The sequence below is a fragment of the Mytilus edulis genome, chromosome 3 (assembly GCF_963676685.1).
Source record: "Mytilus edulis chromosome 3, xbMytEdul2.2, whole genome shotgun sequence".
NCBI lineage: Eukaryota > Metazoa > Mollusca > Bivalvia > Mytilida > Mytilidae > Mytilus > Mytilus edulis.
The window spans coordinates 81,011,358-81,028,141 of record NC_092346.1 but is presented as its reverse complement, the minus strand read 5'-3'; the positions used below and the strand labels follow the sequence as shown (position 1 = coordinate 81,028,141).

General features: G+C 31.4%; 1 long non-coding RNA gene across 2 annotated transcripts; it reads left to right on the top strand.

Moving 5' to 3' along the window:
- The first annotated feature begins 468 nt into the window (after window positions 1-468).
- Window positions 469-15,387, top strand: LOC139514508 (uncharacterized). Of its 2 annotated transcripts, XR_011662629.1 has the most exons (4): window positions 469-582; window positions 2,193-3,804; window positions 12,741-12,882; window positions 13,595-14,575. It is a non-coding gene; the product is annotated as an uncharacterized lncRNA (long non-coding RNA). The 2 variants fall into 2 exon arrangements; XR_011662628.1 differs by lacking the exons at window positions 469-582; window positions 2,193-3,804 and adding an exon at window positions 8,991-9,108 and having other exon boundaries at window positions 13,595-15,387.
- Window positions 15,388-16,784: the final 1,397 nt, after the last annotated feature.

The window sequence follows — 16,784 nt, the reverse complement described above, 5'->3', positions numbered from 1 at the left end:
TTTTTTTGTTGTGTTGTATGTACTGTTTGTCATTTCGTTGTTTTTTTGGTTTTTTTGCGAAGGCATTTTCAGTTTGTTTTCGATTTGTGAGTTTGAATGTTCTATTGGTGTTTTTTGCCTCTTTTCCAAAAGACAATTTTATGTTACATTATTTAACTTAGCTTGATATATAAGTGTCGTTTGTTATTTTTTACCTTTAACAACAATCGATTTTTTGGTAACTATATTTTGAATTATAAATTTTATTATTATTTTCACAATCGTTTTTTTATATTGATTTTTTTTTAATATTTTAGTTTTCTTGTAAATGGAAAATTATTTTATAAATAATTATATATGCACAACGAAACTCAATGTAAATATTCCATTCATTACTTCATACGCTTTAGCATACACTGTCCACCCAACCAATGCATGGTATTTCATCATCCAAAGTTCATAATTTAAAACATTAATATAAGAATAATTGTTCGGATAAATATTTTCATTGAAGTTCAAGATTCACTGATATCAAATAAACATGGATTGTATATGTTATCCTAAATTATATTTTGTTCGGATTATTCTATCACACAATGAAAGGTAAATGCGATTTTTTTTTTCAATATAAAATGTTTACAAAAATCATATTATCTTACATAAGTTGATTTATTCATAAATACATATACATAGAGTACATATAGCTTACTTTAAGCTACAAAAACAATGTCATTATCACATAGAATCACAGCGATAGGATATTTAACATAAAGGATATAACATCGTATTTCGATAATGAAATATTATTATAGGGACAACAGTAGTAGTATACCGTTGTTCCAATTTAATTAAAATATAGATCTCTGATTTCGTTATACTGTAGTATAACAAAATCTAATTAAAATATAGATACTACAATAACGGAATCAGAGATCTATATTTTAATTAGATTGCCGTTGTTCGAAAGTCATAAATCGATTGTCGGGGTAACAAACCAAAAACCGAAGAAAACATATCAACTATACGAAGAAAACAAACGGAAACAACAAGAAAACCCAAGAGCAACGAAAACAAACACAAACACACATATAAACGAACTATTTAATAAAAAATCCTTCAATAATAAACATGATATGTGAGGTTCACTCATATCATATATAATAACAATTATATGACGTCACTTATCATTGTATAATGTGCGCTATTTTGCCATCATACTTTATTGAATTATCATTATATGACGTGGATTGTCCTTATTTGATGTGCATTGGGTATCTTGTGATATCCACTTGACATGCGACATTCCGTTATATAATGTGATATCACAACTATATTTTATTATTTTTTACTTATTGTATGTTCTTTTCCCGATTTTTATAGTTTGTTCTTATGTTGTGTTGTTACACCACTGTTCCATACCAGGAGGGGGTGTCTGCAAACATTTGATAATCCGCCACATTCTGTATGTGCCTTGCCCATGTCAGGAACCTATAATTGAGTGTTACAATACAAAACGAAGGTTTTATTTTGATTCGGTCTCCATATAACAATACAAACATAATCTCTGAAGAGCTTTTTACCGAAAATAGAATAACATAAACACACATTAAAACACACAACATGCAGACAAGATATATAACAGTACAGGCATATTACATGGAAATCACTACTAAAATACATATCTAAGCAAACCATCACCGTAGCAAAACCAAAATTTAAGCACATAACATGTTAGAGCAACTTCTAAAATATGATAGATTGTTGGTTGCTTTACGCCGCATTAGCACAAAAAGGCTATATCGCGGCGATCTAAAATATGAGAAAGCTTATCTACATGCAGAACAACAGCACTTTGGACCATTCCAGGACTATAAAAGGCTTTTAAATAAAGAAAAAACTGTTTTCAGTTCTGAAATGGTCAGGTAGGCTGTTAACCTTTTCTTAGCAAGCTGTGTAGTTTTCACATGTGGTATATCCAGTATATATTAATTTGATAGAAGCCGTATGTTGCTGTATATCATGATGATTGTTTTCGAATGCATTTGAATTTAAACATATATAAATCGTACAATCAAAACCGTTGTGGATTTCATTAAATAGTAGCAATGGACTGTGCATCGCAATTATTTACAATATTAATGCTTTGTTTATCTTATGAGAAAATAAAGTGATGCAATGTGGATCTAATTATATACTATATTGATGCGTTGTAGATCTCTTAGATGCTATAGAAATGCGTTGTGGATCTCATTAGATAATAGAGTGATGCTTTGTGAATCTAATAGATAATATATGGATGTGGTGTAGATATAATTAGATAATATAGTGATGTGGTGTAGATATCATTAGATCATATAGTGATGTGGTGTAGATATCATTAGATGCTATAGGCATGTGGTATAGATATCATTAGATTATATAGGGATGTGGTGTAGATATAATTAGATAATATAGTGATGTGGTGTAGATATCATTAGATAATATAGTGATGTGGTGTAGATATCATTAGATAATATAGGGATGTGGTGTAGAGATCATTAGATAATATGGGGATGTGGTTAAGATATCATTAGATACTCAAGTGGTGCGTTGAACATCTCATCAAATACTATAGTGATGCGTTTTGGATCTCATAAGATAATATAGTGATGTGTTGAAGATATCATTAGATACTAGTGATTCGTTTTAAATCGCAAAAGATACTTTAGTGATGTGATGTAGATCTCATCATTTAATAAATAATTTGACACGCTGTGGATCTAATGTATTGATGCATTGTGGATCTCATTAAATAATATAAAGTGATACGTTGTAGATCTCATTAGATACCAGTGATGATTTGTAGATCGCATAATGTACTATAGTGATTTGTTGTGTATGTCATCATACAATAAAGTGATACGCCGAGGATCTCATTAGATAATGTACTAATGCGTTATGAATTTCATTAGATAATTGAGTGATGCGTTGTAGATCTCATAAGATAATATAGTGCTGCGTTCTGTATTTCATTTGATACTATAGTGATTCGTTGTAAATCTTATTAGATGCGTAATGTTGCGTTGTGGATCTAACTAAAATCTAGTGATGAGTTGTAAATCGCATTCGATACTAGAGTGATGCGATGAGGATTTCATAAGATACCATTGCTGTTTTGTGAACCGCGTTAGATAAAAAAAAATAATGCGTTGTGAATCTTTTAGATACAATAGTGACGCACTGTTTATCTCTTTAGATAGAAAAGTAATCTGTTATAGGTCTCATTAGATACTATAGTGATATTATGAGGATCTCATAAGATAATATAGTGAAATGTTGTGGATCTCATAAGATAATATAGTTATGCGTTGCGGATCTCATCAGATACTACATTTGTGCTTTGCTGATATCACTAGATACTATAGAGATGCGTTGCGAATCGCATTATATACTAAAGAGATACGTTGTGGATCTCACAAGATGTAAGTGATGCATTGTGAATCTCACTAGACGCAAGTGATGTGTTATGGATCTCACTAGACGCAAGTTATGCGTTGTGGATCTCACTAGATGCAAGTGATGCGTTGTGGATCTCACTAGATGCAAGTGATGCGTTGTGGATCTCACTAGATGCAAGTGATGCGTTGTGGATCTCACTAGATTCAAGACTTGGAGTGATACGTTGTGAATTGATTTAATACTATGATGATCGGTTGTGATTCTACTATTACCAGTGATTCATTGTGAATAGTGTTAGATACTAACGTGAATATCATAGATGATACATACCAGTGATGCCTTAATGCGTCGTGGACCTCATCAGATATCAGCAATCTTTCAAGTAAAGTAAGTCACTTAACAGGCGTTTTGTAATATAAAAAAGGTTAATCAGTTTCACCTTAGTCCCAAGATTCAGTTATAAATCTCGGGGTAAAATTTTAAGGTTAGCTTTGACCTTTAACATTACACCTGGTAAGGGGATAATCTCAAAATCCGTGATAGTAACGGAAGTCTTGAATAGTGAAAAATGTTGGGTCTTCAAGGGACAACTTTGTTATAATTTTACCGAAGAGATTTGACTATTTCTTTTTAGGCATAACCACCATTTACGATTTCTATAAAATATTTTAGCTACAACTCTTTGGACTTATGGGGTCAATTGCAATGTCATCGTTTTACTAACGACAATAGGTCTTGTCCTAAATAAAAAAATATTGCCCTATTTTAAGGGTTGTATTGCACTCTTAATCTATCAGAGTAAATTCTACAAATGGAAAATGAAAGACCTTTCACGTTTTCTTTTAACACTTGACATTTTAAATCTTTTTTATTACTCTTTCACCTGAATATGCGAGAGAGTTTTACGGCCAATATGTATGTAGGTAGTTAAACAAATATAGCGAAATATGGAATTTTAACTGACGAAAAAACGTCATACAATACACCTTATCGCTAATCCCGGCTGACCCGTCGCTTGAACTTTTGACGCATACAACATTCACTTTTCCATTGTGGCGTCAGATATTTTGTTTTATGACGTCAAAATTTTACGGAAACCTGTGTGATATCCAGTAATGGCGGACAAATAGCGATAAGGTGTATTGGGGAAATATCAAACAATTGTATGAGTATTAACTTATTTAGATGTAAATAAACTCATCATAGATACCAGGATTAAATTTTGTTTTTACGCCAGACGCGCGTTTCGTCTACAAAAGACTCATCAAATACGCTCGAATAAAAAAAATAGTTAAAAAGGCCATATAAAGTACGAAGTTCAATTCTTTATTAACCAAATGTTTTACAACATATAGGTACATGTATAATCAATATATACTAAATATATATTACAAAAATATACGAACACGACAAAACAGACAGAAGTTTTAAATACACAAAAAATAAATACTTATAAATATAATTCCAAATAGCAAATATTTGTAACAAATGAAGTACAAATCATTTTACTAAAAACAGTCATTTCCGAGCTTCAGTGCTCTAAATATATATTTTCCTAAGTTGCAAAAGTCTTTTACATTAATAGTGCTTAATAATTGTAACAGTTTATAAACAGATGGCTTACGCCAATAATATGGTTTAATCAAACATTCACGCAGATTAGAATATAATGGACATGATAAAATAAAATGCATTTCATCCTCAATATCATCAATACACAATGTACAGGTTCTAAGGTTTCTATTAACATTGGAATACCTTCCCTTCTCTATAGCTAGATTATGTGATGAAGAGCATTGAGGACCAAAATTCCTCAAAGTTTGCCAAATACAACTAAGGTAATCTATTCCTGAGGTAGAAAAGCCATAGTATTTCAAAAATTCAAAAATTTTGTAAACAGTCAATTTATAAATATGACCATATCAATGATAATTCATGCCAGCACAGAAGTGCTGACTACTGGGCTGGTGATACATTCTTGGAATTAAAACTCCACCAGCAGTAGCATCGACCCAGTGGTTGTAAATATTTCATCATAGAAACCAGGATTAGATTTAGTTTTTACGCAAAACTCGCGTTTTGTCTACAAAAGACTCATCAGTGACACTCGAATAAAAAAAAGGTTAAAAAGACAAATAAATTACGAAGTTGATAGATTGTGTCTATATATTGCTTGGTTGTTGAGGATATTTATATAGGAATACTGCACCAATTCTCTTTTGTTAATTACTAGAGCATCTACGTCATTGAATTAAAGTTAAAAAATTTTATCATTATCAAATAATCGGGTTTTTTTCACAATTTAATGCAAGTCACTATATATATTGCTTTCAAATAAAAAAGAATAATAACTATTGATCGAAATATGAGTAACTTAAAGATTGTAATCTTTTCACTGGAGAAGGAAAGAAGAAAGAATTTTGATTTTCTCAATGAACTTTGTTCAAGTGAAGGGTTGGACAAATAGTGGCGCTATTGAAGGTGAAATTGCGTCCATGTAGTACATTAAGTAAAACTTTTCATAATTGACCTTGAAGTAAATACTTATAAAGTAAAGAACCTGATGATGTAAATACTTAATACATCTTAAACAATTGTTTTCACTTCCGTGAACGAATAGCTATTATAACGATTTTTATCGGTGACGTTTGTCCTAAAAGTGGGTTCCGCTGGTTATGCATGTTTTGTGATAATTACGACAATGAAGGCAAGTCGAATTGCGAATAGGAACCGTGAGACCATTTAAAAAAGGGGTATAAATAAAAGGGACCAACAAAAATGTTGTTTTTCTATAAAGCATCCCCTATTATAACCCTAAAATGTATTTCTTAGTACATGTTTTGATGTGCTTTAACTATTCGAGAGATATAATACGAGTTTCAAAAGGACCAACACCAAATATTGAGAAATATAAATTCAATCCGATTTTCAATGTTTTGCGGCTACGACCTTTTCATGTTGTGTACATCAGGAACAATAAATTGTTCTTCTATGCTGCCTATACGTTTCTATGTGTTAACAAATTGTATTTCAGCTGTTTATATATTTTGTTTTGGAACTTTTAGATAAAAAGTAGCAAACGGGACCTGACCCCGATAACTTTTTTTCATATATAGTATCCAAATCTGATTTGAAAAAAAAGTATTGTGAAAATAATTGTATTAAGTTCACGATTGCATCTTATTTGCGTAATCGCGTCACTGTTTGTGATATCCTGTGTTGTCTATAGTTGATGGAATATGTTCGTTGTTGTTCTGCAGTTTGCATGTTGTGTCGACTATTTTATTATTTGTTTGTGCGTTTCTCTGTGATAAATGTTCTTGCATGCGTTTGTGCTGTATTTCTGCAACGAAGTGTTGTCAGTTTGACAATATCTTTTAACATTGTCAAGAAGAGGGAGGTTTGGCTAGCCATTAAACTAGGTTCAACCCAAATATTTTCTTAAAAAGTCCTGTACCAATCCAGGAATATGGCAGTTGTTATCAAATAGTTCGTTTCTATGTATGTGTGCGTTTGTTTTTGTTGCACTTCAATGTTCCTCGTATAACTTTGTGTTCCTCTTATAGTTGATGTGTTTCCCTCGGTTTAAGTTTGTAACCCGAATTTGTATTCTCTCAATCGATTTATGGCCTTTTAACACCGATGTACTATTGTTGCCTTTATTTACATATGTATGAGCTTTCTTATTTGTCTGTTTCAATATACAAAAATCACGATTGTCGTGAGTAATTCATTGATGTGTCGTAGCATGAGGTTTTCATCTGGTTTCTGGTCAGTTACAACCGAAGGGGCTATCGATCAAGCAATGTTTTTATCATTTATGATGGAATTTCCGAATCGTTAACTGTAAAAGAAACCGCCATTTATATCAAAAGTCTTTAAACAGGGACTGTTAAAGCTTTTTTGTTTTATTTTTCTTATTATATAAAACGTGAATACCTTATACCTTATTTATCAGAAATTGAACCGTACGAATATTTGACAACATTCAACTTTATTTGCAATTGCTTTAAAATAGTTCACGTAGCATTGATAGGTCAGTGCATTGAAATACCAAATTATATGCATGATATAACTCCACTTAATCCCGGTATTTAATCGGTCTAAATAATATCGTTCATCAAATGATCCTGTCATTTAATGGTCCAATTGGTTACCTGAAATCTGATAACGATACAAATTGTTGTAAAAGTAATTCTGTCACATATATATAGGAGATATAAAAATATGGCGTTCATTATCACTGAACTAGTATATATGTGTTTATATTATATTAGTGGCCAGCTGAAGGACGACTCCGGGTGCGGGAATTTCTCGCTACATTGAAGACCTGTTGGTGACCTTCTGCTATTGTTTTTTTCTATGGTCGGGTTGTTGTCTCTTTGGCACATTCCCCAATTCCATTCTTAATTTTATTTTATACTATATCTGTGGTGCAATTTACCAGTAGTCAGTACTTCGGTATTGGCATGATTTATAACAAACCTTTCTAAAATCGTCTGTTTATAAATTTTAAAATTGTTAAAAACTTAGGTTTCAACTACCACAGCCAAAGTTGTTCTGATAGATATGGCTATTTTTAGATCCGTTTTGGTTATATAGCTCTACAACTGTTTCGGTTCTTTCAAATATACAGCTTGGACCGTTCACAAACTCGCTTTAAATATACACATTATATCACAAGACTGTTCTGGTACCACATAAAAGCTATCACTACATGGATTAAAATATGTATTGTCTGAGTAGTTCTTGATTAAATAAGGAGCAAAAAAGGTATCTACATTTATCTAAATTCTTAATAGAAAACGTGTCTATATGAGCAACGAAATCAATACGAAAAAAACATAAACGACTACCAATACATGTACCATCCTTCCTGTCATCCATTTCCAATTAACACGACCATTTACGTCTTTCCTAGAATCCATAAACAATATCCACGACCAAACACCTTGTCATCGTTGAACAATTACCACGACCAATCACATATTTTTTGTCGACCAAAAACAGTTAACACGATTGGTAATGGTGCTATATATGTGGATACATTTATCGGTGTTTAAGAGCTAAATTGGTAGCGCATCATCCCTACAATGACTTTCATTTAATTGTTTATGATTACGATTGTAAAAATGAACTGGCGTAATGGGGAGATCATTTTAACGAAAAAGAATCCTGACTATAGCTAGACTGACAATCTATGACTTTCCAAATGATTTGACAAAGTTTTATCAAATTTTAATCAGTATGTCTTTTAAAAAATATTTTACTTAAAGTTTAAACATTATTTCGTAGTGTCAACGTACATCGTGTTGTTCTAATATAATAAATCAGCTATACAGATGTTCAAATCTTTCTTAAAAATCAAACTTGCAAATTATTAAACAATACTATCAAAATTGTCAACTTATCAAAAGGTCGTTTCAGACAACATTTTGAAATGGTTCTACGTTATTGATCCTATCAATGACAATAGCACATTTATCAAATGATTTACCATCATTGAATAAATTGTCGCCCAATCGTTGATGACTAGTCAAGGATATTCTAAGGGGACCAATGAATGATACAGTATGTTAAGGTCACTTGAGATTTATATGAATATATCATATACGATCAGCTGTTCGTGCTGTGTTACATTTCATCAAAACTGAGTTACTGTATGGTTGCCAAACTTTATTTCAATAAAAAGTAAGTATATTTTATTTAATTTGAATTTATAACATAAGAAAATAATTCTGCAAAGCATACTGAAAATCAGTTTTATTTATTTATATCTTTACTCGAATTTGATTATACAAACGTTGAACTAAACTTCAAATAAATTTTTTTTAAATATGAACTATAAATTTGCAATTTTTGACAATTTATATCTAACTCATGCAAGTGCAACCGCAAATTTCCAGGTTCAGATGTTACTCGGTATTTTCTGTTAGTTTTTTGGGAAGTTTTCGATATTTTTTTTCTATTTCGTATATTCGCGGGGTAGTCTTTTCCCCCTATGGGTGTATTTGTTATTACATATATACAAATATAGCTGCTTGAGATGAGCCAATGTTATGAACTATCTTATATTGTACGTGCTCATAAATTGATTCAAGTATAAGGTATAGTGGTAGTAAAACAATAATAAAAAAAACCTGCATCGTATTCCATTAAGTTGCTTACATCACGTCATTTGGACTTGGGTAGTTAGTTGACTCAATTGCAATCTTGCCACATCTTCTTATCTAAAAACTAAGAATATGGAAAAATAACGGTTAATTAAATAGAAGAACGTAATTTAATAAATAGCCGTATTGCATATAAAATGGAAACGGGGAAAGTGTCAAAGAGATTATTATTGCATATAAAATGGAAACGGGGAAAGTGTCAAAGAGATTATTCATATAAAATGAAAACGGGAAAAGTGTCAAAGAGATTATTGCATATAAAATGGAAACGGGGAAAGTGTCAAAGAGATTATTCATATAAAATGAAAACGGGAAAAGTGTCAAAGAGATTATTGCATATAAAATGGAAACGGGGAAAGTGTCAAAAAGATAACAATCGACCATAGAGCAGAAAACAGCCCAATATTACCGATGGGTCTTCAACACTTCACATGGCCCCTATATAAAATGAGTACTAGTTTTTTTTAAATGGTCGCTCACTAAACTCCGTAACATATAGATGAACCAGTATACTAAATACTGCGTTGGAAACGTCAAATTGTGTACGCATCCCAGTTTTCATCACAGGATTTTCGATTCGATATATAATTGCGCAATAGTCTCATCTAAAAAAATAGCAACATTTTACAATTCTTCCTTTAAAAATCGACATGTTAGTCATGTTTAAGAAAAAGATAAAATGGTTGCTTTCCTTAAAATTGTAAAAAAAGTACGAGCGAGCAACAATGACTTTGATAGATTAGACTCTGAAGGCGTGCGTAGGTAATTAAATTCAGGACGATAACTTGTTATAAAATATCTAATACATGTAGTTCGTGCTCTACTACCTAAATGCAAAGGTTCTGTTTATAACGGCATATAAATGAATTCTCTAGAATATCTTTTAAAAGAGTCGTTTAGGTTCAACTTTTGGTAATTCAGTACATGTCATACAAACATTATTGATGATTTCAATAGTCATATAAAAAAATCTTTTACCAATAGTTCGCAGTTATGTTTGAAATTGTAAAGACGACAAATTCTTCTTTTCAGTGTATAAATTAAATAGTTCTATATAAAAAGTTTTAATTGCTTTGTATAAAACATTAATAAATAATATATATATATGAATACACAAAAATATAATAGAAATTTAAATCTTATAAGTTTAAGCACTTGTTAGGAAAAAAAATATGTTCCAATATAAAGATATTAAAGCAAGTCAGCACAAACAGATTTGTGTACGGCGTTCATTTAAGATGAAAATTGTATTAGTGAAAATGCGATATCAAATTATTCATGGAAGCAACTTTTAAACTCAAAGTAATAAGTTATTATACTAATTCCATGATAATTTGAAATCATTAAGGGACTGATTTGCGCTTTTATTCAAGTCCTTCGGGAAATGCAATATTCATATTCCTAATGTTATACGTATATGGCCTTATTTGTATTAACTTAACACACTAATTCACTTGAACCTGCAAACAGCGAACGTATGTACAAATATCACGTACATGAATAAATTTGTTTCTATTTGAAAGTGTTCAAATAAAATATCTTGATACTACGCTTCTATGTTGGGCAAACGGTAATTTTTCATTGGATAATAGTTCATGTTAGGGTTCTCTTTGTGGTCTGCGTTTATCGGACAAATATTTGGATGTAAACAACTGCACCTTAAAGTGCCGCGTGTGAATTTATTAACTAGATAAAAACAATATATATGCATTGTCGGAAATGTAAAATGTATTTGTACTAGCTATGAAACAGGGAAAAAACTCGTATAAACCCTCGCTTTTCGTCCGTTTTTTAAAGCTTATATACAAATGTACCGTGATTTTTTTTTCCGAAAAAGTAAATATATTGTATATGTAACTTGTTGACCATATCAATAATCAATTACACAGCACTTCAATCTGTATGAAAGCTGAAAAGTCTTACTTCTAACTGACGAAAAAAGCAATGTCATCATTTTTCCCATTTCCCTTATAAAAGCGTTGCATTATCGTCTAACAATATCATTAGATATAAATCCACCAATTTTCATTAAAATTGATCTTTACTATAATCATTAACTTTACGCAGCTGGTACTTAATTTATCTAACACTTTATTAAACATTTAGGAAGGATAATGCTATTATCATTCAGACAAACCATTGAGTTTGACGTTTGTTCCAAAATAGAGCGCAGTCATCTAGCGATCATCGTCCTGTATTATTGCATGACTTGAGTGTTATTTTCCTGTAGGTGTGTAGGCAGATCATTCGAGGAAAATGCACCTCTTACAACTTTAGTACTTTTTGATTATCCATATATGTTTTCCTGTACTTGTTTAACCCTTAGTGTCAACGGGTCCTAATCAGAAACTTATCAAATACTTGAATTTGAGTGTTTGAACAGTCTATAGCCTTTACATGTTATTCGGCGCTACCTATTGCTGTTGAAGACTATTGAAAATTTTACATGTAAACTTTGATGTGAAGGGAGTCTTTTATATAAAAAAAATTATTTGCATCTTATCACAATCAAACAGTTTTCTGCTCTTTAGTCGGTTTTTGTCTCTTTGACACATTCCCCATTTCCATTCTCAATTTTGTTAATTCCTTTTGGTTATAAAATGTCATTCTCATACATTTTGTTGGATAATTAGGATAAAAAAAATGTAGATATGGTAACCATTAAAAATGCAGTATTGTTCTTACTATCATTTATAATGTGGTCATAGGTTTAGAAATAGTTCATTATATTGTTTGAAGCTCAAAGTAGACGCGGCAGTGTTGCTGTGAATTTTGTTAGAAATTGAAAAAAAAATTTGAAGTCGGCCATGAAATAAATTAAATCCAAAGTCTAAGGCTCCTGCCTCTTCTGCACTTTTGTTATACTTGAATTTTCAAGTAAACACTTTATAACAAAATTTCTGTAAATATACTACTATTGAATAAAGTTAAGTGCCCTTTAATTTAGGTTAACTGTTATTTTTACTATAATTGTTTATTATTAGTTGAAATTATTTAATTATAAACATGGAAGGACATAGCACTTTAATATCTATGACGTTTGCTTTTGTTTATGAGTCAGTACTTCATATAAGTAACATTTCAATTGAAATTTTATCTTTTTACCAAAAAGACTGCTAGTTTCATTACGCCATTTGTATTTATTTTCAGCATACGATGGATGTGTATAGAAACGTATTATGTTTGTATTTGTTGGTTGTCATTACTCAGACTGTGGTGAAAGCAAGGTCCATTATTTCGAACCGAGACTTGGAAAAGCTAGAGACAGCATTGGAAACCGAAATTGATGATGGTATGTGTTTTAATCTTTTTTAAGCTAAATTTTTTATTAGATAATATCGTTCGATTTGATGAAAATAAGAAACCACTACGTGTTGCCTTTTTAGACTACAACAACAAATATGATTTTTAGACTATCGACTGCAACAACTCGGTAATTTCGCCATTATTTCACATTGCATTGCCAGTCTTGGGTAATTGCCTCTGAAAATTCTCTATATTAATATGCAACAATAACGATATATTTGAATGCAGAATATCACTTGCATAGTTGATTATATGTGATAGTTGTACAAGGCTTTCGCCTTAATGTTGCAAAATGTTTGAATTTCATTCAGGAAACTTGAGGCTCCAACGTTATAACACATGGAGATGTGGTATGATTACCAATAAAATAAATATCGTGCCAGTATCAACTATAGACAATGACAAACATGTGAACAATTACAGGACAAAGTACCTCATTCAACAAAAAGCAAAACTAACACCGTACTATAAAAAATAAAAGGCAATATGATGAAAAAAAGGGACTAATCAAGAGAGAAAACTAACAGCCTGATTTATACATCAAAACTGAGCGAAAACTATCATGTATTATCTGCTTACAAAAAGAGACATTTATATTATTACAGTTATCTAATGTGTGATGCAAAGCGTCTCAACTAAGTATCTATACGTTGGGTAAATTGTTTAAATTTATTTTATATTATATTTTTGTATTTTAGCCTTTGAAGTTTTACGGGAAATAAAACATATCAGAAATAAAGTGAAGCGTAGCAGGCGCCATTCAGAAAACAACGGCAATTCGAATGCCAGAACCAGACGGAACTATTTAAATAGAAAAACTCTTCTTGTCTTAAGATGTCAACACTTAAAGGCGAATGGACACTGGCCATCATATTGTGAGCGTATTCTTGGAAATTCTGCTGGCGACAACACAGATGTTATTGATTCTCCCGATTCATAATCCAACCGATTGATACATGAACCGATGGATCGATGCATGAACCGATGGATCGATACATAAACCGATGGATCATCTGTCTTTTTTTATGGTATTGGTTAAAAGACATTAAGACAGCACAAACGGGACTAAAGTGATATTGTGTTCATACTGTGTATGTGTATGACTTGTGGCCTTGGATAACTGTATTTATCAGAATGAAAGCTGTGTATTCTTTGTCAAATATAACATTTGATGGTATGATGTAACTGTATGAGAGTGTTAATTCAAAAAATATCTTATGAATGGAATATCTTTGTGGTTCTATCACAAGGTTACGTTTGGTCATGTTTAACATTTGTAATTCCGGAATCTCGTAAATAATTATACCCGATTCAACTGTTCAAGAAAATTATAAATTATCATTTTGTCTTTTTTTACCCCAAATACAAATTTCGTAGTTCCAGAAATAGAAATGGAAGCTTCCCTTGTTTGATTAAAGGTGAAATACATTTCTTACTTTATTGCATAAAAAAATAACGGATTCTTTTTACGATACATCGGTTTTTGGGTATATTTCAGCCTTAGGGTTTATTAGCATCTAAATGATTTAGATTGTCCAAAGTCTGATTGCATGACAGTTGAATATTTATTGAAGATGTATGTGTGTATTATCACTTCATGTTAAAGCATGTGTCTTACTATCGCTTTAATTTAATTTATTAAACCGATACATTCTCTGCAGTAATTACATCTTATGTAAGAATCCTGGATTTTGATTGGTTGATAGCCAGCGTATTTTTCACCAATTTACTGTTATCAGATGAATATCGTTCATTTTTTAACGCCGCCAGGGTATTTGCCAAAAGGATATGCCTTTTTTACCCTCTCTGCCGTGGTATTTGCCAAAAAATACTCTATACGACTGGACGCTTGTAACGTCACGATCATCAATGCGTTTTTGAACATTAACATTCGGTGTAATTAAACAGATATATCATGTTCTTGAGGGGTATTTGCGAAAAATACCCCTCCTTAACATGATATATCTGTTTAAAAACAGTTTTTTTTACAAAGCAACACCTTATAAGAAACCTACGACTTCATCCTTTTTTGCTGTAAAACATTTCAAAACTTTTGTTGGGAAAATTAATTCCCAAATCCAGAATTATCTCCATCTTATATGAAAATTCTTTCCAAAGTTCTGAACTGGGGTCTACGCTTGATATAAGCTATGACATGTTTTTCTTTATTTTATAGCTATTTTAATGTTACATAATTAGAAGAGGGTCATTTAAGCTCTTGATGGTGCTAGTATCAAACGGTAGTAGAATTACTAATACTGTACATACTTAATATAATCTTTATTCTCATAAACCATAAGGTACAACGGTACAGAGATATACATACATATAGCAATGAAAAAAAAAAACTTAATTCTGAAACCTATAAGCACCAAAGAGCTTGTCAATAATTATTATCAATCAAGTAACCGTACATAATGACTTGTTTCTTATCACAGCTCAATTGTATTATTTTTTTCATATTGTAATTTTAATAAACTTTTTGATTTTTCTTACCTTTCATTGATTGCTTTGCCGGTGTTGTAAGTTATTAAAACTACCAAACATTTTACAAATCAGACACATGATCTAAATATCATTTCATTGACAGTCCGGGGAAAGTGTAATCCTTGACAGGCACTGATTTGTATTTTCATGGACTTTCCGTACAAAGTCTAAACTTAACTAGTATTGAGTTGTATTATCATGGATAGCCCGGACAAAGTAAATCCTTGACGGCTACTGGTTTGTATCTTCATGGACAGTCTTGGCAAAGGGTAAAACCTTGACTGTGCTAATTTGTATTTTCATTGATGGTCCCACAGGAACTTATCTCAGAATTTTTTTCCCAATAAATTAGGGCGTATAGGATAAAAAAAGATTGAGACAAGTGCCTGTGGATAGTCCGAGAAAGAGTAAAATCTTGACCGGTTCTAATTGGTGTTGTCGTGGGCTGTCCGGGCAAAGTATAAAACCTTGACTTGTACTAATTCGTTATTTATGGTCTTGTTTGAGAATTGTTCACACATGTATGTAGGCATTTTAATGCATATCTATTTTTAAATAGATTTTGTATTATAACTAAGTATCTGTAGTTTTTTTTAGAAATTTAAGCATGCTACATTTTTCTCTGTTTTTGTTGCCGACGGTCGATGGTTTTCTCTGCGAAATCAAGCTTTTTAAACAAGCTATCACACAAACATTGTTGAAGGCCCAACGTTGACCTGTAAGTGTTCACAACTTTTCCACCGTTGGATTTTGGTGGATAGTTGTCTCACACTGCATAGGAAATGATTACACATCTCCTGTTCATAATTGTCTTTCGCACTAAAACACATTGTAATTGCTTACCAAGTGCAAGGCTTAAAATAATCTGAAATGGTTCTTATGAGTATCACATCGTAAATAATTAGAATACCAAAAAAGTATGACATGATAACTACATAGTATAATTCTTTTCAAAAGAATACAATTATTTCTCAATAACAATTACATTCGTGACTGCATGTGCTCTCCATAACAACAAACGAAAAGCTTGATCTACTCGTAAAATTATGGTAATAGCAAAAAAATGAAGTATTTATTAGTACTGTTGGTTGTAAAAACGTTGATCCTGCCCATATTTAAAGTGTGAAGCGCTTCAGCTGCACATACAAAAAAAATAAAATCACAAAAATACTGAACTCAGAGGAAAATCAATTCGGAAAGTCCATAATCACATGGCAAAAGCAAATAACAAAACGCACCAAAAACGAATGGACAAGAACTGTCAAAATGTCCTTCAGCTAGAGCTGTTACAATACCAAAAAGTTGAAAAATAAACAGTTATATGTCATCGTACGTTCTAAATGTCGGAGCTTAAATTAGTATACAGTTATCTCCTAAATACAACAAAAGAGCAATGGAGGT